This window comes from Pelobates fuscus, chromosome 13, assembly GCF_036172605.1.
Source record: "Pelobates fuscus isolate aPelFus1 chromosome 13, aPelFus1.pri, whole genome shotgun sequence".
Taxonomy (NCBI): Eukaryota; Metazoa; Chordata; class Amphibia; order Anura; family Pelobatidae; genus Pelobates; species Pelobates fuscus.
In genome coordinates this window covers 29,147,524-29,170,061 of record NC_086329.1, presented here as the reverse complement: position 1 = coordinate 29,170,061, position 22,538 = coordinate 29,147,524, and positions in this window count along the sequence as shown.

Here is a 22,538-nt window from a genome sequence, read left to right as displayed (position 1 = left end):
TACTGGCTATGGGAGGATAATGCATAATAAACACAGGTTACTGGCTATGGGGGGGATAATGTATAATAAACAGAGGTTACTGGCTATGGGGGGATAATGTATAATAAACACAGGTTACTGGCTATGGAGGGATAATGTATAATAAACACAGGTTACTGGCTATGGGAGGATAATGTATAATAAACACAGGTTACTGGCTATGGAGGATAATGTATAATAAACACAGGTTACTGGCTATGGGTGGATAATGTATAATAAACACAGGTTACTGGCTATGGGAGGATAATGCATAATAAACACAGGTTACTGGCTATGGGGGGGATAATGTATAATCAACACAGGTTACTGGCTATGGGGGGATAATGTATAATAAACACAGGTTACAGGCTATGGGGGATAATGTATAATAAACACAGGTTACTGGCTATGGGGGGGATAATGTATAATAAAAACAGGTTACTGGCTATGGGGGGGATAATGTATAATAAACACAGGTTACTGGCTATGGGGGGATAATGTATAATAAACACAGGTTACTGGCTATGGAGGGATAATGTATAATAAACACAGGTTACTGGCTATGGGAGGATAATGTATAATAAACACAGGTTACTGGCTATGGGGATACTGTATAATAAACACAGGTTACTGGCTATGGGGGGATAATGTATAATAAACACAGGTTACTGGCTATGGGGGATAATGTATAATAAACACAGATTACTGGCTATAGGGGGGATAATGTATAATAAACACAGGTTACTGGCTATGGAGGGATAATGTATAATAAACACAGGTTACTGGCTATGGAGGAAAATGTAAAATAAACACAAAAAAAACAATAATAATAAAAAAAAAGAAAAAAAAAGAATGCAGCTTCAGAATTAATCTAAATTGGATGCTCTCTAGGAGGTGGGAGGGTCTGGGAGGGAGGGTCTGCTGCTGATTGGCTGGAATGCGTCTGCTGACTGTGAGGTACAGGGTCAAAGTTTACTGAATGATGACGAATCGGGGCGGACACATCGCATATGTTCGCCGTCCGTGGCGAACGCGAACATGCGATGTTCGCCGGGAACTATTCGCCGGCGAACCGTTCGGGACATCACTACTGTTTAGGTTTTAGTCTGAAGGTTATCCTATGTACAGCACCAGCAGTCAACAGTATATGTTAATATTTTTTTCTGTTTATACTTCCTCTAGTCTATGTGTTTTTTTTATATACAATGTTTTGCTTTGTACTGTTGATTGTATGACAGCGCTGTGTTCCCTTATCTTTATTTATTTATTTTATTTGCCTGCATAGGTACTCTTTATCCCTTGTACATATTATAGTATCCCTTTTTAAAAATAAAAACAAAAAATTAAAATTATTTGCAACATGTAAGAAAATATATTTAATTTAGGTATTAATATATTGGATCATTTCCGTATTCTGTGTGCGGATGCTTCCTTTATGTCTAAACTTTAACAGTGGATCCAAAAATATTAAATCATTTTAAAAGTATTAAAATCTATGCTATAGTCCCTTTACAAACTCGCACCAGTTGTTCCAGGGTGCCCTTGGTTTTACTCCATATTTATAAGCATTTCTTTAATTACTGGAGTATTATTCTAGTGATTTGGTTTATTCTGACCTGTCTATATCACCTGGTTTCCGGACTTTGGCTTGTCTTGTTTTATTCTATTGTCTTATCCTCCAGCTTGTTCATTTATATTTCTTATTCAGATCCTGGCTCATAATTTGTCTGAATGTCAGCTTCATACAACAATCCTATATTATTATTTATTATTTTATTATTTATATAGCACCATCAGATTCCATAGCGCTGTACAATGGGTATATCTGTCCATGTACCTGCTCATGTCTATGAATATGGATAGCACGACTCATATTAACTGCATCTAAAACTGAAAGGTGCAACATTCTAGGAACGTGGTTGGGGGGAGAAGAATTATTTTAGGGTTTCAAGAACAGCAAGACTTTAACACATCCTGACTATCTACATCAAGGGGGGAATGTCTGCCAAGCGGAATGGTATATAAACTTCCCCTTCACACAGATATAATAACACACATTCCCTGGACAATCTAAACTTAGAACACTCTTAGTGTATTCTTTCTGGTAAAAAGCGGATTAATATTATAATATTGTATATCGCCACGTTAAAGGCACTTTTTTTTTTTTTTTTTTTACAAGCCTACAGTAAATGACGCATGTTATCCGATACCACTGCTCTTTGAACAAATAAATGCATGTTTTACCTGCCACCTTACACCCATCACTTCACACAGATTACATTTACTGTATCAATACTAATGTACATACAGAATAAATAGGGGAGAAACAAGTAAACACTGGTTTGTATATCATATTTAAAGGAATAGTCAGTCATATGTTATAAATAAATCTATTCTTTTTAACATTTAAGTGTTCAGCTTTTCCTGTAAATTACTGGGCTCCTCTTTTGGTTAAAAAACAAAGTTAACAGAATCCATAAAATGTACCAGTAATCCAATGCAGGAGCAGTCTCTTTGCTGAAGCCCTACCAGCCTACTTTAGGATCAACAATCACGGTGATCTAAGGAACAAGTCAATGCTCCCCATAAAGTAGCAATGTAGACGTATGTCGTGGGCTAGGAAATTGTTACAATCTGCCAGTCCAATGTTCATCTTAGAGAAACATTGTATTCAGTGCTTCTCATTAAGACCATTAAAAAATTGGCAATCTTAAAGGACCACTCTAGTGCCAGGAAAACATACTTGTTTTCCTGGCACTAGAGTGCCCTGAGGGTGCCCCCACCCTCAGGGACCCACTTCCGCCGGGCTCTTACCTCTTTCTCCAGCGCCGGGCGGGGAGCTTTCCTCCTCCTCTCCTTCTTCCTTGCGACGTCATCGGCTGAATGCGCATGCAATGAGACAGCCACTAGAGGTTTTGGAGGCTGGATTAACCCTCAGTATAAACATAGCAGTTTATCTGAAACTGCTATGTTTATTAAAAGAAAAGGGTTAACCCTAGCTGGACCAGGCACCCAGACCACTTCATTAAGCTGAAGTGGTCTGGGTGCCTAGAGTGGTCCTTTAAGGAAGAAGTGCCTGTAATGGTTGTCTGTCCGATAGACACTAGACACTGTGTATTTTCATCCGAATGTAAACTTAGGCGTTTCATAGAAATTACAATTTTTTTTATATTGTCCGACAAAAGGTAATGGGTCTGTGCACCAAAACCCCTACATTAAAATGTAGTTTTTTTCTAATGCTTAGAGTATCTCTTTAAAACTCGATAGTCCCTCCTAAATTTGGGTAGTTAAGGTATCCACAAAGAGATACTATCAGCATCAAAACAACATTAACTTTTTAAGGCAGTTTCAGTGTATAGATCATGCTCACTGCTCAATTCACTGCCATTTAGCAGTTTATTCACTTTTGTTTCTGTTTATGCAGCTCTAGGCACACCTCCCCTGGCAGTGACTCATACAACCTGCATAATAAAATGGTTTAATTTTCAATCAGATGTTAACTTGCTTTAAAAGTTCTTATCTCCCGCTCTGTAAATTTAAATTTAATCACAGACAGAAGACATCTGAAGGGTCTAAAAGGCTATTAACAGAGCAGGAGATAAGAAATACTGAATTAAACAGAATGTGCAATAAAGGAAGTGTAAACATCAGATGACTCTTTACAGGAAGTGTTTATGAAGGTTGTGCAAGTCACATGCAGGGAGGTGTGGCTAGGCTGTACAAACAAAGTGACTTATATTAATAACTCATAAAAGGCAGATAATTGAGCGTTGAGACTGCAGGGACATGATATATAATACACCAAAGCTGCTTACTTAAGCTAAAGTTGTTTTGGTGTCTGTAGTGTCCCTCTAATGACAAATATTAAGTACAAGCTTTATCATCTTGCAAGGACTCAAGTTGCTTTAAACATCTGCAGAACAATTTTCAGACGATCATTTCACAGTAAGACAGCTTGGAAATAAAACAATGAACGTTACACGAATGTAGTGACTTGGCTGCAGCGTTCTGTTCTGGGTGATGTATTGCCATAGAAAGCTCTGAGGACAGAAATTATGCTCATTTTATTTACCTGATAATGTTGGCATAATCCATCCTGCAAATGTTCGCATTATTGGAGAGGATTGTGTGTCTCTAGTGTAGTTGTCCAAATGGGCACCGACAAGCACCCAAGCGTCTGTTTAAATGACAGGGTGAGGAAAACAAATACAACTGGATGATACTTAATATTTAAATAATGTCATATTCCCTTTATTTTTGCATGAAAAATATACTTTGTTTCATTCTGTTAATGACTATTCTGGATTTTTCCCATTTAAGGATTTTGGTGTAGTTGTAAAAGAAAGAAAACATTTCTTAACCATTTTAAAGGGACACTTCAGACCCCTAAAGCACTTTAGCATGCTGAAATGCTTTATGTGTGAAGAGTGTGTCATTTTTTTTATCATTTTACAGAGGAGCTAAACTCAAGGCAGCAATAGCCCAGAGTATCCGCCTGGCAAAGACTTCTCATTGAGCTGCATTGGGAAATCTGTGATTGGACAGTCACAGAAAGTCTGGGCGGGGTTAGAAGGGGAGGGCTTGCAAAGGCTGCAGATAAGAGAACTGAAACTTTTGCAAGCAGTTTTTTTAGATATATCACCAATGAAAAAATACATAATTAAATACAGGCGTGTTTTCATTGGAGGTATATCTACTAAACAGTGATTTTTATTTGTATTTGGGCAGTGGAGTATGCCTTTAACACAGCTAATGCTGTAAGACTGAAGAGTATAAAAAACGAAACAAACTAAGAGTAGCGGAGTAGCACTGACAAGGTATTACATACAATCTGCAAATAACAGATAAATATATATGTATATTTAGGCGGAAACACTAAGCTAGGCAGTAGGTATAATTCTGGCCACACAATAAACTTTGTGTAGTAGACTCACAAAGCTAATAAGAAATCCGGTGTTAGATAATATTCCAGAAGCAAATTAGAATTAATATTCCAGGGGCAAATTAACAGTATATTACCACCCCATAGGTCCGATTGGCCTCTGAATAAGATGCAAATCCTCTTCCGACGTACTTGGTTCTATGGTGGCATTAATACTGTATATTAAAGGATCACTATAGTGTCAGGAAAACAAACCCGTTTTCCTGACACTGTTGTGCCCTAAGGGTGCCCCCACCCTCGGAGCTAAAGGGGTTAAAACCCCTTCAGCCAATTACCTTAATCCAGCTCCGGGCTCCCTCGGTGCTGGTGACCTCTCCTCCCCTGCCAAATTCAGCTCCAGAGTGGAGTCGAATGAGCATGCGCAGCAAGAGCCATGCGCGCATTCAAACAGTACATAGGAAAGCATCTCTCAATGCTTTCCTGTGGACATTCTGACCGCTGGGTGCGGTTTTCGCATTCAGCATCGCAGAAGCGGCTCTAGCGGCTGTCAGGAAGACAGCCACTAGAGGTTGGATTAACCCTGCTTCTCTGAAACTGCTATGTTTACATCTGAAGGGTTAAAACCTAAGGGACCTGGCACCCAGACCACTTCATTGAGCTGAAGTGGTCTGGGTGACTATAGTGTCCCTTTAAAAACAGCGCTGTATAAGTAAAGTTCTCTACCGAATAATATAACAATATGTAACCAGAGATCCATGTGTTGTGAGTAGAGGTAAATGAAGAGCGGCTAATCGATATGATAGTTTATAATCCCAATTGTGCCAGAAAAGGTGCTGCCTTCAATGTTTACAATTAGAGATTGCAGCAAGACAACTACCCATTTTGTCCGAAATAGACTTTGTCAAGACTGTGCTATATATTGGATCACTATTAATTTTTTGTCACCCTGTTTTGAAGCTTTTGCTCTGTTATAACTTTATTTCGATCATATATTTTCTCATAGACTTCAATATACTTTTTTTATATTTTTTTGATTCAGTTATTTAGATTTTGTTCTAAGACTAAAGATTATACATGGTGTATAGCAAATAAATCAAGTAATAGAGATAATGGATCGGATAATAGAAATGAACAAAAAAAAAACCAAAGGCAGGTGCCATGGGTCAGGTGTGCCCAAAAGGTAGATGGCCAGATGATGTAGAACTACACCTCCCATGATGCTTTGCATGCCTTTAGAATGACAAACCATTATGGAAGATGTAGTTTTAAAACATCCGGGGACCTACCTTTTTTTGCACCCCTGCTATGAATGATGCAGTGAGTAGGAACACAGAATCATGTCAAATCTTTCATTAGTCAATTACATTTCCATGCCACCTTACCCACAGATCTGGCTATGCATGGGTTAATGATTTATTTTCTGAGCCATTTATTAGTAGTATTGGTAATGTATTGATCTCTGGACATTCTGAGTCTGTGTTACAGAAGTGCAGCCAGATTTTATACTGTAGTTAATTCCCCATGAAGAAGATCGTCCCCTTTAAAAATCTAAAATAAACTTCCTCCGCAGGTTGCCAATATCGTACTAAGCATTCATGTTGCTAATTAGCTAACACATTTTGCAGTTTTTTTGTGTGTGTTTTTTTTAACCTGTTCCATCGTGTTAACCATTTTAGGGGCATATTCTCCGTGCATTAACTGCACCTGTGTGTTAATCCCACTAATCTCTCATTTCAGGCATGTTAAACACAGACAAAGGAGAGAAATCGATTGATATTTGCAGGGTGTGAAAAGCTTTAACCGCAAGATTAGGCCGATACTCCATATTCAAACACATGCCCTGATATATGTGCCACTGCTATTGACCTTAATCTCTGTGCTTTCCTGACAGCAGTCACCGGTTATTGACACAGCAAACAATGGTGACAAAGTGAGGGGCAAAGTGTAAGCTTTCATTTACCTTCATGTCCCTCAAATGACTGGCGTAGCTATATTCAGCAACGGATGAAACCAGTGCCACTTTAAGAGATCACTTACCCTCTCATATCACCTAATGGCCTTCTGCTATTAACTCACTCCCGTACAGATGATGGATACATTGTATCGTTGCTCAATCACCAGTCTAATTCCATCATCTAATTCCAATATTCAGACATACATAGGTTAAAATGATATACGCCAACGATGCCACATTGCTAAAAGCCCTTTATCTTTCTTTACTACCAACAGAAATTATTGGTATTCTGCTCTTTGCCAAAGAGGTCATAGACTTTATAGGGGCGCTATAGTGTCAGAAAACAAAAATGTGTATTTATTTCATTAGGTGGTTGGCCCCCTTTTCCTCAGGTTAAAATGGTGATTTACTCACCTTTTTTTTTTTGAGCCACACGAGGCTCCATGTGCTTGGCTGACATCATCAGAATCTATTTGCAGAGATGATCAATTTGGATGATCTCAGCCAAGGGTGCGGGGCAGGGGCGGAGCCAAACGCTGTCCTGGCCAATTAGCATCTCCTCATAGAGATGCATTGAATTAGTGCATCTCTATAGGGAAATATCAGTGTCTCGCTGAATGTCAGTGCTGCATAATGTAGGAAGCACTCTAGTGGGCGTCTAAGGAGTTGCCACTACAGGTGTTCCTAGGCTGTAATATAAACACTGCCCTTTCTCTCTTAAAAAGCCTGCAGGACCGACTATACTCACCAGAACAACTGCATTAAGCTGTAGTTGTTCTGGTGACTGTAGTGTCCCTTTAAGTTCTTGGAGTATAGAAATTTTAAACAAAGCCTGCTGGCAAAGATATGAGTTTAACATTAAACTATGATGTGCATACATGCAGCTTACCAAAATAAAGCAGAACTAACCACTGATGACCACATTGCATTAAACATTGCCACCCGAAAACACAAAAGATTGACAGTGGCTCCAATAATTTTAACAATACTTTCACAATAATTTTTAAAATATATGTAAGAGAGGTTTGGGTGGATTTCATTTACTACGTTTACTGGACCACCGCCTTCAGGGGTATTGCAAACTTCGGCAGTACAGATGTTGTGGACCACATTTTCCAAGAGGATTATGGGAAATGTATGAATAAGTGTATGAGCTTAGATCTAACTGCAAGTTAATTATTTTTGCAGCATCAGGAACCTTTTGCCACATTGTCTAAAAGGAGTTTCTATTGGAGTTTTTATTATACTTTTTTTAAATATTTTTTTTTTGTTACTGTTGCTCGTACAGTATATTCAATTTATTTTTGGACTTTTACCGATTTATCTTAGATTGCATTTTACACACACAATTGTGCAATTTCTATATGAATAGTCATTATCATTAGTATTAAATGTGGTTGATTTTTATCGAATCTCGATACAGATTTTTTATTCTCGTACTAACTGATTTTATTTATTGTTATTTTTTATTTTATGTTTACATATCTATGTTGCTGCTATATAACTTTTAATTATCTTATTCACATTAATTATCAGCTCCTGGGTGTTTGTTTTGGACTAGTTTTAATGTCTATTTTTTGTGCTTTTTATTTGGGTTTTTTTTTATGGTTACCTCTATTCCAGTTCTTAGAGTGATATTTTGTTTACTATCCCCTATCTCTCTTATGGCTTTTCCCACTATTTTGCATTACTTTGATTCTTAAACTCTGGAGAACCCTGTCCTTTAACATCTGCATTTGTAACACTTTTTTTTTACAAAGTCCAGAGCCCCTTTAGAATCTAGGTAGCATAATTATTTCTCATTTATTTATAAGGCGCTAACATATTCCGCAGCGCTGTATAATAGGTTAAAAAAAAACAAAAAACATTCCAGAGTTATTTACTAAAGTAAGAATTGTCATGAATTCAAAGTGAAAAATGTAAAGCCCAAAATAGCTGAACTGGAAAAATTCTCTAAGTCAGCTTTAATTGCAGTTTGGCTACTTCGGACTAAAATTTAAAATCCACGTTGAATTCCTGACAATTTTCAATTTACTAAGTAACTTTGTATGTTACAACAAGACGATTTGGACATACAGGAACGGACCATGTGCAAGGTCCTGTTCAAATGAGCTTACACTCTAATGGATTAAAACGACTGTCAGCAGTACAACTAAACTAACAACACATGAATACATTTTCCTGCACTATTAAATTTTAGATTTTTTTTCCACAGAGTTATATTATAGGTATCTAAATTAGCAAGTAGGTTTTCACTTGGTCACATCTAACTATTTAGTGAATCGAGCCCTAAAATAATTAAAAAAAATTTTAACCCCCCCCCCCCCTCCCCCCCCGCAATTTAACAAACCATGGAAAACCGTTATAAAAAACCCCTTAGAAAAAAAATACTGAAAGCATCCCTGAAAACATTAAATGCCACCAATTCCATTTTAGGTACTATGTCTGTAGATTCATCCAGGCCCCTATTAACCCTTTGAGCGGTAAGAGTTAAGGGGTGGGTTGCAATACTTTTGTAATTGTGGCAGCTGCTTCCTTGCCTAATCTGATTTTATTGTTCTAAACTATTACTATTTTGGTGTCTTTGTACAAACGTCAAGTACATGGTTGACAAAAAAAGCTGATTCTAATTTAGGGAGGTAGCGAGCCCATATTTTTAGGTTTCTCTGAAATCCTTTATCTGCCTCCTAAGATCTGCCTGATTAGAATCTTAATCCTGGAAATTTGTAAAAGAACATATATTTCAATCGGCAAATACATGTAATACAAATTCTAAGCTATTATACGCAAATGTATTTAGTATATTTTTAAAAGTGCATTTTGTTTTAGTAGGACTATTAAATAATGTCTAATATATATTAACGGAGTTAAAAAGACAGAAGTAAGCCCTGTGCTCAAACTCCCACTACTCTTGGGCAGCAGCAATAGCTATAGTATTCAATTAGCCCAAATATAGTTACTTCCGTGCTATCTCTTATCCCTGTAGAGGTTTAAATAACAGAGCATGGCCAAACCTTTGGGGGGTGCAGACCGCCCCGGTGCTGTGTAGATAGTTGGGGTGTAGATAGTTTGGCGCTAGACCCTGCCCTTCAGGTAGATCCCGCCTCCTCTCGTTAGACCCCCGCCTCTCCGCTGACTGGCGCCACTTGCTAGGCTCAAGGCATAACACCCTATCTACACAGCACCAGTGTGGTCTGCACCCCCAGGATCGGCCCTGTAACAGAGACTTTAGTTCCACTGCAATGACCATTAAAGTGTAAGCTCACCTGCCAAGTCAAGGGAAACCTCTCGGGTGAGTCCTATACTAACAATTCACTGCTGATTTCAGCTAAAAGTCAAAATCTAATGAGTCACAAAGGGGCATTCTTATGAACACCTACAAACTAATAAACCATTAATAGGTCACACATGGAGTATACTGCAGCAGTGCAACGTGGCCCTTCAATACAGAAGCAAATAAAAACACCCCACCAATAAGCCTTGCACTCAAACTGCCACTATTCTGTGTTATGGTATTCATCGGCCAAAATCCATAGAACAAATCCCCAAAAGTTGCCTGCACACTCTCCCAAATCTGTATGCCTACTTAAAAGACTGGTTTACTGTCTAATTTTCATAACTTATTTTTTGAGTCAGATTTAACATGTTCTCTATTTGAATGAAAAAAAAAAGCATGACTATTTCTGTATAACCCTATCATGGTGCAAACAAAAATATTTTGTATCGGGGCGGGGCCTGACAGCCAAGATGGCCGGCCGCACAATCTAAGAGCTGCTGCAGCAACAGACAAAAGATTGGCGACAATGAGCAAACCGACAGCGATAGCGGCAAATGGTGACCAGCAAAGGGCACAGAAGACCTCAAGCTACATAATGATACCTGCCCGGCACCGGAACGCCAAAAGAAAACAGACACCGACCATGCGGCCTACCTCAGAGCGGGACCCGAGATCCGGGGGAGGCGGCCGATCCCACGGCCCAGAACCCGCTCACAAGCGGGAGAACACAAAAGCCCTGCTGCCCCCCCCATGGACCGGTGGGGGACATCCCGGTCCTCGCTGGGGACAAATTTCCCCACGCCTCAGATAGCCCAAGCGATGAAACCCCGCAGCAATCAGAGCCTAGCCAAGATGGCGGCCCTGCAGCAGACCAAGACAAAACACGCGCTCACCAAGCCACCCCAGCACACTCTAGAATTCTACGAGAGGCTCAGCGCTTACCTCTGGGGTAAGCTGAACTCCCGAAGACAAATTTACAGACAAGCGCTAAGAGAAATAGAGGCATGGATCCGCCCGGCTACCCGGCGCTATCTACGGGGGAACCCCCACCGCAACTAAATGGCAGCCACCATAAACAAACTGTACTACGAACCAGCGGGGCAGAAAACAGCACCATCCTCCCCCGACAGCAGCAGTCATGCCCCCAGACACCAGGGCAAGCCCCACTGGCGCACACAATCTGCCGACCACTCAGAGAACCCAGCAGAGGCTGACCGACAAGGCACCTACCAAACAAACGAGTCTCTAAAAAACAAAGGCCCACAAGATGGCGGACCAGCGTACAGGAGCACCACGAAGCACCCGGGCACAGCACAGCTTCACGTTTGGGTGAAAGGTACATTCCGGCATGACACATACCCACTGCCAAGTGAACACCGACCACCAAACAGACAGGGCATTGAACGGGCAAGAAACCCCGGACTGTCTCAAGGCACAGGCACTGATGGCACTGCAGCCCTGGTCTATCCTAGCGGACACCCGACGAGTTCAGGCTTTCCTGTGAGCCCCTGGCATTCCTCTATCTTAGCCTCTGGGACTGACATATGGACACAAACCCTGTTTAATAAGCTGAGCGGCGACATGCAGAGTTCCACATAAGGTGTACCACACATTGAGCAATGTACTAATGTCCATTTATTTCGCATTTGCAGACCATAGATTGCTTTAAGGTACATTGCCCAGTCTAATCACGCACCTAACCTGTCCTGACAAGCAGAACATAAGAAAGGGCCTGAGAGGCAATACCATTACATAACAGATACAGAATTCGAGCTTGCAGTAATGCTAGTTGATGAGCAAGTGTTAGCCACACGTTTGTTATTACTTTTATTATTCCCTAGCATGTACTTTACATATCATACTAATAAGCTTAAACATAGCTAACACGGTCATGTGAATATTAAATATCTAGCCTAGCTTACTCACAACAAAACTGCTGGAAACTCATAACCTAACTCTGTATGTTATTTCACAGTTCAACACTAGCTAGTAACCCAGCGTTTTTTTGTTTTTGTTTGTCTTTTATACATAGACCTATGAGGCTTTGTAGCAGCCGCCTTTTGGCTCTGAAGCGGCTAGTTTATTGTCGAATTATTGCTTACTGACATAGTTTAAACTTATCATTTCCTTGCTATATACCTAAAAATTGTATCTAGCTTGATCCAACAGGAAAAAAAATAAAAATGGGCAGATTCCAAGTGCCAAATTGAATGTTTGTTGATTACTCTATGAGTGCTGTTGTGGCACTTCGCATATATCAGTATTTACTTTGCACAGAAAAATAAAGAATTTAAAAAAATATATATTTTGTATCTAAATAAATTAATGCATTTTTATTTATTTTTTAAAGTCAAATTTATTGCGATTTTTGGGAGGTACACATGTATTGTGCTTACACAAGCCTATGAGAGAGAGCTCATTTAAAATGTACTTTTCTTTAGTTCAGTTTATTTAACATTTTAATAAATAAACGAGCAAGAACAATGACATGTGTAGAAATATGTATACATTTTTCAAGAAAAAAAAAATATGTAAGGGAAATCTTGTGGTTTTAAAACCAAATAAAACACTGTTTGCAAAAATTATGCGTTGTCTTACTTAAAGACCAAACATGATAGATCTATGAGATTGGACAGGCTGCCAAATTATAGCCATGATGACAAATGACACATTTAGCTGACCACTTGATTCTTGCAGAATAGCTGAAGCAAATAATGACGATACGAAGTGACTTCCACGCAAAGTGCGCTCATAATCTTAAAGGGACCGCATCTCTAAAAAAAATAGGAACATTTCAATGAGGCATATGAACAGGTCCAATAGAGTCACATTGATTTGTGTTATTTTCCATGAAATTGTTTAATCTGGAAGTTAATAGATCCAATTTTGTGTTTGTTAGTTTGGTCGAAATTCAAACTTTTAGGTCCATTTGAAAGCAGTAAACAGTTGCAGAGACTTTCGCAAGGCTTGTGCCAGATGGGCCAATGAATGGCAATGCATAGGTAGGCAATCTTCGGCACTCCAGGTGTTGTCGATTGTATCTCCCGTGATGCTTTGCCAGAATTATGGGAGATGCAGTTAACGACATCTGGAGGGCGGAATGTTGTCTATTTGTGCTAGCAGTGCAATGTCAAATTGTAATTTGTGCTTCTTGTTTAGTCCTGTATTGGTGACGTCTGTGTGTATTAGGGTTAGCTTATGTTTTTAAAGGAAGCAGTCATGACAATATATCCAGCTTATTGCTAGAACAAAAATGTATATTTTGTACTTTTTTATTTTTTATTTTAAATTAACACTATAGGGTCAAGAACACAAATGTGTATTCCTGACCCTATAGTGTTAAAAAAAAAAAAAACTATTTGGCCACCCAGGCCGCCTTAAAGCTAGTAAAAACTCACCTTATTTTCAGCGCTGCGCAGGTCTGCCGGCGCTGGCTCTGCCCCTGATCCGCCTCCTTGGCTGACATCATCAGAATTGATTATCTCAGTCAATTACAATGCTTTACACATAGGAAAGAATTGGTTTGGCTAAGATCATCTATTCTGATTACCTCAGCCAATAAGGTGGACTGGGGGCGGAGCCAAAGGCAGCCCTGGTCAGTCAGCATCTCCTCATAGAAATGCATTGAATCACATTCTGCATGGAGACGCTGAACGTCAGCAGCACTGACCCAGGAAGCACCTCTAATGGCCGTCTGAGGAGTGACCACTAGAGGTGTTCCTAGGCTGTACTGTAAACAGTGCCTTTTCTCTGAAAAAACAATGTTTACATGAAAATGCCTGCAGGGGCTGACTATACTCACCAAAACAACTGCAATAAGCTGTAGTTGTTCTGGTGACTGTAGTATCCTTTTAAGTTTTTTTATAGTATGTGAACTAGACCTTTTACTGTTACTGTTACTGTTTATGTAGTGATATTCCTATAGACTGTAAGCTCGTTTGAGCAGGGTCCTCTTCAACCTATCGTTCCTATATGTAAGTTTTCTTGTAATTGTCCCATTTATAGGTAAATCCCCCCTCTCATAATATTGTAAAGCGCTACGTAATCTGTTGGCGCTATATAAATGGCGATAATAATAATAATATTGTGTTGTGAGTTATTTTTTTAAATGAACACTATAGTTTTAGGAATACAAACCTGTATTTATAAAGCTATAGTGCCCTAATACTTTAGGCCCGTCAATTAAAAAAGCTGAAAGAAAAGCTTTTTACTTAAAGGGCTACTGTATACAAAGCTGTATTCCTGGCACTAACGATCCCTCTGCCTCCCCCCTCCCTCGCGTCCCCCACTCCCCGGTAAATAAAGGGTTAAAACCCCTTTATTTACTTACCTGATACCAGCGCTGGGTCGAAGCTCCGCCCCCTCCTTCGTCCCGCGACGAGGTGGGTCTAATGCGCATGCATTTGCGCGCACATTAGACCTCCCTATAGGAAAGCATTGAATTAATGCTTTCCTATGGGGAAAATCTGACGCTGGAGGTCCTCGTACAGAGCATTAGGACGTGCAGCACCAGATAACTGACCAAAAGTCAGTTTGGATTCTGGAAGCGCTCTAGTTGCTGTCTGGTAGACAGCCACTGAGGGCAGACCTAGTGCTACAATGTAAACATTGCAGTTCTCTGGAACTAGGTGCAAAAGGGACACAGCACCCAGACCACTTTAATGAGCTGAAGTGGTCTGGGTGCCTACAGTGTCCCTTTAACTTTTCTCCAGTGCTGAGACTCCCTTGGTACTGTTGCCCACATCTCCTCCTACAATGGCATCTAGCTCTACAGGCAAAGGTCCAATCCAAAGCTTCTCATAGAGTAGCTTTGGAGACTGACACACATGTGCTGCAAGTGCCACACACGCATCCGAATGCTTATCATAGGACAGCATTCAATTCATTGTTTTCCTATGAGCTGCATTTGGTCACATGACCGAGTTTCAATCAGTTGTTGTAAAAGGGAGCGCCATTTGTGACTTGTTTTGGCTTACAATAATTTTTACACAAGTGCAACTGAAGGAAAAGAGCGAGATTTACATATCAGCCGTTATTGATAACTGCCTCATATATGGGTTCTAAATAAGTAGTTACCCTACCCCTATGTATACACTAACTCTAACCATAATCCTACCCTAATTTTACCCCTAACCATAATCCTACACTGTCCCAAAACCAGCGTTAACCCTTACCCTACAATAACCCTAACATTAACCCTGACACTAACGTTAACCCTAACTCAGTGGGATTCCCTCTGCTGATGTAAGCTCACACAGTAAAGAGCACTTTGTGAGCGCCATCTGCTGGTTGGTTGCAGCTTGAGAGGGAAATCTCCCTTTTATGCTACAGCTATGGAATGCCTTCCCTGCCAATCACACTGTGATCATTGCTAGGCAGCTGGCATTGTGTACATTAAACTAGAGGGACAAAGGTTTAAAAATAATTTCAGTATTACTAATTACTAATTTTTTACTTTTCATTCTCTTTTTATTCTCTGTTGCTATCCTCCCTTGATCTGATATTTATTGTCTTGGCTTATGACAGAGATTGAGGATCAATAATAGCAAATCTTCATAAAGTGTAGTTGTAACGTATTCCCTATACACCGACTGAGTATATACGCTGAGTGCTTCTCCCTTTTTCCCCACCCAGTCATCCCCAAACATCAGCCTAGACTTGATGAAGGTTAAACAATAGTGTCTTTATTTGTAAAAGTACTGGGTTTTATACACAGACCCCCAGCATGGGTTCTCCATTGAAAGTACTGTAATCCCGCCTAGGCACTTCTGTGTCTGGAAGAGAATTGCGACACACAAAGGGTGAGACGAGCCATGCTGTGCTCCAGTCTCACGCAATCGTGAAACTCGTTGGCCAGCCTGGCTGCTTCTTCCATCGAGAGGGACTTCTGATCCCAGACCCAGTCTTGTACATCTGGGGTTGTGTGGTCAACTGTTCCAGGAGTATTAATTGCCTCAGGGGTTACAGTGTATCTGGCCAGTAGTTTCTCCTTCACCTTCTCATAAATGTGTATTTCGGAGTTGGGTACTGCCCAGTACGCCTCTGTTGCTTTTCCGGACAACTTGCTGTTTTGGATAGCGGCCTTATTTGTTGTGTTCAGACCTTCCAGAGTGCATTTCCATTCAAAGTCTCTGTCGATAGGTATCAATGTCTTCTTCTCCATTCAGGAAGGTTTTAAAAGCTGCATAGTTTAGTTTCTTTGGACCCCCTCCGGTTAATCCAGGCAGCATGGATGCAGCGTCTTCGACTGAGGATCCGTTTTGCAGTTCTCTCATCTTTAGATTAGATTAGATTTAGTCCTCGGTTGCCTTTGCTATCAACTGGAGTATCATTTCTTGGGATACACTAGGACCCAATATGCTCAGCCTCCAGCGCACATCCTTCTGAAATTCCTCTGAGTTCCCTGTCGATGAGGTGCTGGCCCTGACACTTTCCATCAGCTCCACAATGAGGGTCGCTTTTGGCTTGTTGCTGGCCACTTGCCCTCCCATCACAGATGTGGCTGACACACACACAAAAAAAAATACAGTGCAAAACAGTATGAACCTCCCCATATGTAGTATCCCCTGAAAGCTGGTGTTTGAGCGCCCAATCCTGGAAAATCGCACCCTGATCCCATGTTCGTGGAGGAAGCGCCAGCTGGCTAAAGTCCAAGCCGAAAATAGTTCCACGCGGCCAGTCGGGAAGTACAGCTGGGTTTTGGCGTTCAGCATACTGCTCGCGAATAAGGCGCTTTCGCGGAAGGGTGATGCCTGCCGGGTCTAGGGAGTCCAAAGGGATGATTATAGCTCCCTTTTGGGGTAGTGTTCTGGGTTTCTTCACAGTAGAGTTGCCAGATTCGCCATACTTTTTTTTCTGGACACATATCACTTATACATTATAATAAAATTACTTAGTAGATTACAATAGCAAAACTTCAATACACATACAATGATCAGCTGTGTAAAAATAGCTACAGGACAGCAACAAAAAAACAGGGCGCAAGGGAATACTGAGAACGCGCAGCAGCTGAAATAGCCTGCCCTTCAGTGGGTCCCCGCTCAGATCTCAAGCTGGTTTTAGCCCATCTTGTGCCATTAGAGAGAGAACATCTCAGAAACATATCAGACTGGTCCCACCCATACGGGCAGTCCAGATCCGAAATGCCAGCAAGTTCTCTCTGCATGAGAGATACAGCAACCCCAGACGATCGTTTCAGCCTTGTTAGGCATCATCAGTGAGGCATAGCTGATATCTCTCTAGGCACCGTGAGCAAGTACAAATAGCTACAACCATAAATATCATAACTCAATGGTAGAAATGGATAAGAAATACATAAAAAAACTTACAAAAATAAGTCTCTGTCGAAAGAAAGTGGAATTTACACACCCAAGAAAACGCAACATCAAAAAAGATTAAAAAAAAAAAAAAAAAGCACAGGGCCAAAAGTATAAAAAGCCCTCCAACATGTTAACGTTTTTAGCCCATACAATAACAAAATCACTGATAGGTAGATTATTATCTATGTGTGCTTAGAGTGGTCTAAACAGAATACAGAATGATAGGAGATGAACACAGGGATTAACAGAGAAACAGAAATCTAAGCTTTATATGGGCAAGTTGCGAACAACAAATAAACATGTTTAAAGGGACACTCCAGGTACCCAGACCACTTCTGCCCATTAGAGTGGTCTGGGTGCCAACTCCCACTACTCCTAACCCTGCAACTGTAATTATTTCAGTTTTTTTTTATAAACTGCAATAATTACCTTGCAGGGTTAACTCCACCTCTAGTGGCTGTCTACTAGACAGCCACTAGAGGTCACTTCCTGATTTCTAGCAAGGATTTTCCTTTCTAGAGCGTCGCTGGACGTCTACACGCTGTGTGAGGACCTCCAGCGTCGCTCATTTCCCCATAGGAAAGCATTGAAATTCAATTTCAATGCTTTCCTATGGGGAGACCTAATGCGCATGCGCGGCAATGCCGCGCATGCGCATTAGGTCTCCTCGGCCAGTGGGCGGGATCAGTCTCGGCCACCGGCTGACGGAATCAGAAGGAGGAGCGGCGCGGAGGAGGAGACAGCGACGAGGGACATCGTCGCTGCCTCAGGTAAGTGACTGAAGGGGTTTTCACCCCTTCAGTAACCGGGTATTGGGGGGTGGGAGGGAGAGGGTACCTCCAGTGCCAGGAAAACGGATTGTTTTCCTGGCAATGGAGTTTCCCTTTCATTATTTAACAAACAGATTATTCCAGGATGCAGGGCCCCTATACATACATACATACTGTTTGACTTTTCTAATTAATTTCAAGTTCTGTCAACACTCGGGTCTATATTATTAAATAATTATCTATCATTAAACGATGATCGCTGCCGGATAACATAGCACAATGAACATTTAAACATATACGGATCTGAAGTGGGTGAAGTTACTGACACGGTCTGGAATGACGTTAGACATTGGGGAGATTGCCTTTTCTGTTTGCTCATCTAATGTGAGCCTATCTGAGTGAGCAATCACAGATCTGTCGACTCCCTAGTGGTCATAAAAAGTCAAAATCAATAACAGGATGAATCTACGGATGTGTCTGATAGATGTGATCTATAGGGAATAAGAAAACGTAGTACTTAAATACAGATTTAGGTTTCTTTTATTTATGAATCACCAACATATTGCATAGCACTGTACAATTGTGAGTAGTTTATATGGTCTGTGAAGTTAGGGTCCCATTGTAGTCCAACAATGAGAATAGGATAAAGACTGAAAAAGACACGTATCCACTATTCACGACTGAAAAAAAAAAATGTTTGGAAGAAATTTATTGACACCGTGACTGTTTGAGTATTAATCAACAATGATTTTCGCGGCCCTCTAACTGGATAGCACGCACCTTGTGTACAAAAAGTAGAGAGCATGAGTGATTCTGGATTTCAACACAAGATCAGAGAGATTTGGGATGTTTGAACTAAAAGCCGACATTTTAATGCAATCGTACTGATATCTATTTGCGTTATACGTTATCACAATATCAGAGACTGTCAGAATTCATTTACTTGAAGTCAATACTGCAATGTTCTTACTTACGGTAAAGCCAGTCTATTTTATTTTAAGACAGCTCTTCTCACGTTAAAAAGTAATATACATGTCTATTAGGGCTTTACTGACTCTGGGAACACATTAGTTTGACACTTTGCTTTGTGGCTTTTTTTAAGATTCCAATAGAGAAATTAAACCCTTGGGTTGTCTAACTTGCGTGCAGGTGCCTTGAGGTGCATTCTATGATGACGACTTCCGTACAATGCTTATATTTCAAACCAATCATTGTCTTTATGTGGGTGCTGCGGTGTTTGGCTTAGTTCACTGATAGGCTAATGGCAGCTCCGGTGTGTCCTTTAATGCTGAAATCTCATCTAGAATGGCTTCTACACGTATACTGCACAACTGAGATCACAGACAGGTTATTATAAAAGCCACCGATAGCAACGCTCACTGGCGTTCATGCCAGCGTTTTTCCCCATTCGTCTGAATGGATAATACAGATTGGCAGAATTATTACGTTATTCGTCTGTACTCTTGCGGATTGAAGTGGAGGCATTGCCAATCACTGGGGAAACCTGAAAATTCATCTCTAAGAAATTCAGTGGTATCTTTTATTATTATTATTATTTTCAAGAAAGTGTTAAAAAGAAGTGGACTTTTCAGCACTGCTTGAACTTTAAAGGATAATATTCTATGATGCAAGTAGAACAGCAAATTGCCCAGGCCTTATGGTAGTCATTCCATAAAATTTAAACTTAAAAGGACACTATAGTCCCAGGAATAATAAGCTGTACTCCTGGCACAATGGCTCCCTCGCCCCCCCCCCCTTGCAAAGCTGTTTGTGAAAATGAATTGAATAGGCAGGAGATACTTATTGATTGTATGAATAGTTTTTCTGGTTTACCAACAGTCTAGTCCTGACTTGCATAGTATCCCCCCATAGCTGGTGATTACTTATCTCAGAATCTGTGCAAACTCCTCCTTTTAGTACATCACTTAGTATAATTTTTACAGCTTTTCCCACCAAATTATCACCATAGCAAGCAGCTATCTATCCTGTGTGGAAATCATGGGGATTAAATGGTGACTTTTCTCAGTCACACCAAGTGACTGTCAATCTTGTTGTTTGATAATGGCATAATTTATTCAGTATCACTACTGCTTTTCGTACTACGGTCTAATGCTTTAACGGGATACTGTGCACATTGTATCTCAGATAATTCCAGTCTCCAGAAGGAAATGATTAGCTTACTCTCTAAGGAGGAGGTTCATCAAGGCAAAACAGGTGCTATTCTGGGTGCAGCTTGTTGAATGTTGAGATATGTTAGGGTATATTTATCAAGGTTTTCTAGTGCTCTAAAAGTGATCTAAAAAAGTTTTCTTCATAGTAAATTCTGAGAGTTTTTAGAAAAATGTCCATCTCGGATGAAAACAATCCGGACAAAGAGAAGAGGAACAGAACAGAACACCAGTGAGGGATTTACCGGAACGTTTGGAAGATATTTTCTATTAAAAAAAATGGTTGTAGATGAAACGGCAGTGAGGGATTTACCGGAACCTTTGGAAGATGTTATCTTCTACATTCTACATACAGACAGCAGGTTTAAAGAGAGAGAAGAAATAAGACTAAGCAAACACCTTTTCCCCAAACGTTTCGTGTTGCTCATCCACTCCTGCTGTTGCTACCGATAATGAACCTATGCAGTTAGGTCTGATGAAATTATCTAAGGCCTAAAAGCAATAACGTAGGGCAGAAAAGTTGTCACTATATTGCAGGGGAAAAAAGGACCTATCTGTATTTCTTGTCCATTTCGTCCAGAAAACATGGGCACCTGAGCAACCATAAGGGGTCCGGCGTATTTTGCATTTGTCTCCTATCAACCAAGAGGTTAAATGAACAGCTCTCGTAGAGTCAGGAGCAGCCAAAAGCTTTATTGACCAAGTCTTTGTTTCCTCAATCAAATAACCCTCACTGAGAGAACCACAGCTTTGGCCATTGAGTCCATAGATGGTAGACTACTTCAGAAACCACTATAAACCAAGAAGACATGCACTTTAACATTCACCACACACACGGGTTCCAATGGATATGTAACACCATTTGTGGCGGACCACCTGGCACCCCTGAATACCATAAGCACTTTGCCGGGACACCATAAGCATTTCCAAGGGTCTCGCCGTCTCCTCCCACCCTGGACCCAATTCCTGGATCTAGCTCCCAGTGGGTTGACTTCTCTTCCAGAGAGTATAGCTATATAGCAGTAAATTAGAGCAGGTATAGCATTCCCCCACAGACATTAGCCGAGACTGAATACTGGGAGTGAACTCTTTTATTCAGGGCCACACATGGCTTTTTTTTTGCAACAGCCCCCTGCAAGGGGTTTCCAACACATCATTACATGGTCATCCTTCCCATGATCCTCTGTGTCTGAGAGAGAATTCAGTTCCCTCTCAGGTACAGAAAATATTGTTATTTTGTCACACATGGTTTGTAAGGCACAGACCCCTACATGGGGTCTACAACACAACACAATACAACAGGAAAAGGAAGGGGGAGAGACACAGACAAGCAATACATTAAAAAAAGAAAGAGGTAGGGGGAGAGGCACAGACAAGCAATACATTGTTAAATAGCCCTGACCTGAACCCCATAAGCAGGCAATCATGTGGGCATGGTACGCAGTGACGGTGTTCCGTCACACCCTTCTCTAATCAGGGTGCTGATTATCCGATCAGGGAGCTATTTAAACAGTGAATGTGCTTGGTGATGAGCCTTCCACGGGTATATTGTGTGTGGGGATACGCTCCAGACGGTGTCTTGTTCAGGGTAACATGGCATTTGACTATCTCAGTCAGTGGATAACAGTCTCACGTGATGATTATATATGGCAGGTTAGAGCAGTAACATCACTGCCTTAGGATCAGGGAATCAGCTTCAAACTAGTTAAAATCCTTCTAGATTGTACGTTCGTTTGAGCAGAGCCTTCTTTGCCATTAAACATCCCCTTTCTATAATTGTAAAACGCAGCAGGATATGTTGGCGCTATACAAATTCTAAGTCGACAGGCGGTAGCCTCACTCAATAAATGATGGTTCCAGTCTTTGAAGGAGTGGTACTAAATGTCATCAACAATTCAAACATATAACGTATCAAATAAAAATTTGCACTACTTTTCTGTACAGAGAAAAGTGACAGTAAAGTGACAGCAATGATATAACGAGATATTGTAACTTCCTGCCCTAAATCATTTCCTTAGAACATCAGTCCAGCCATTTCCTTGCTGTTCCTGCACCAGATAATGAGGCCTCATGGGTCATGATTCGTGTCCACCCATCCGTCCTTGTGTCCCTATATTATAGCTTGAATTTGGGCTTGCATCCAATTACAA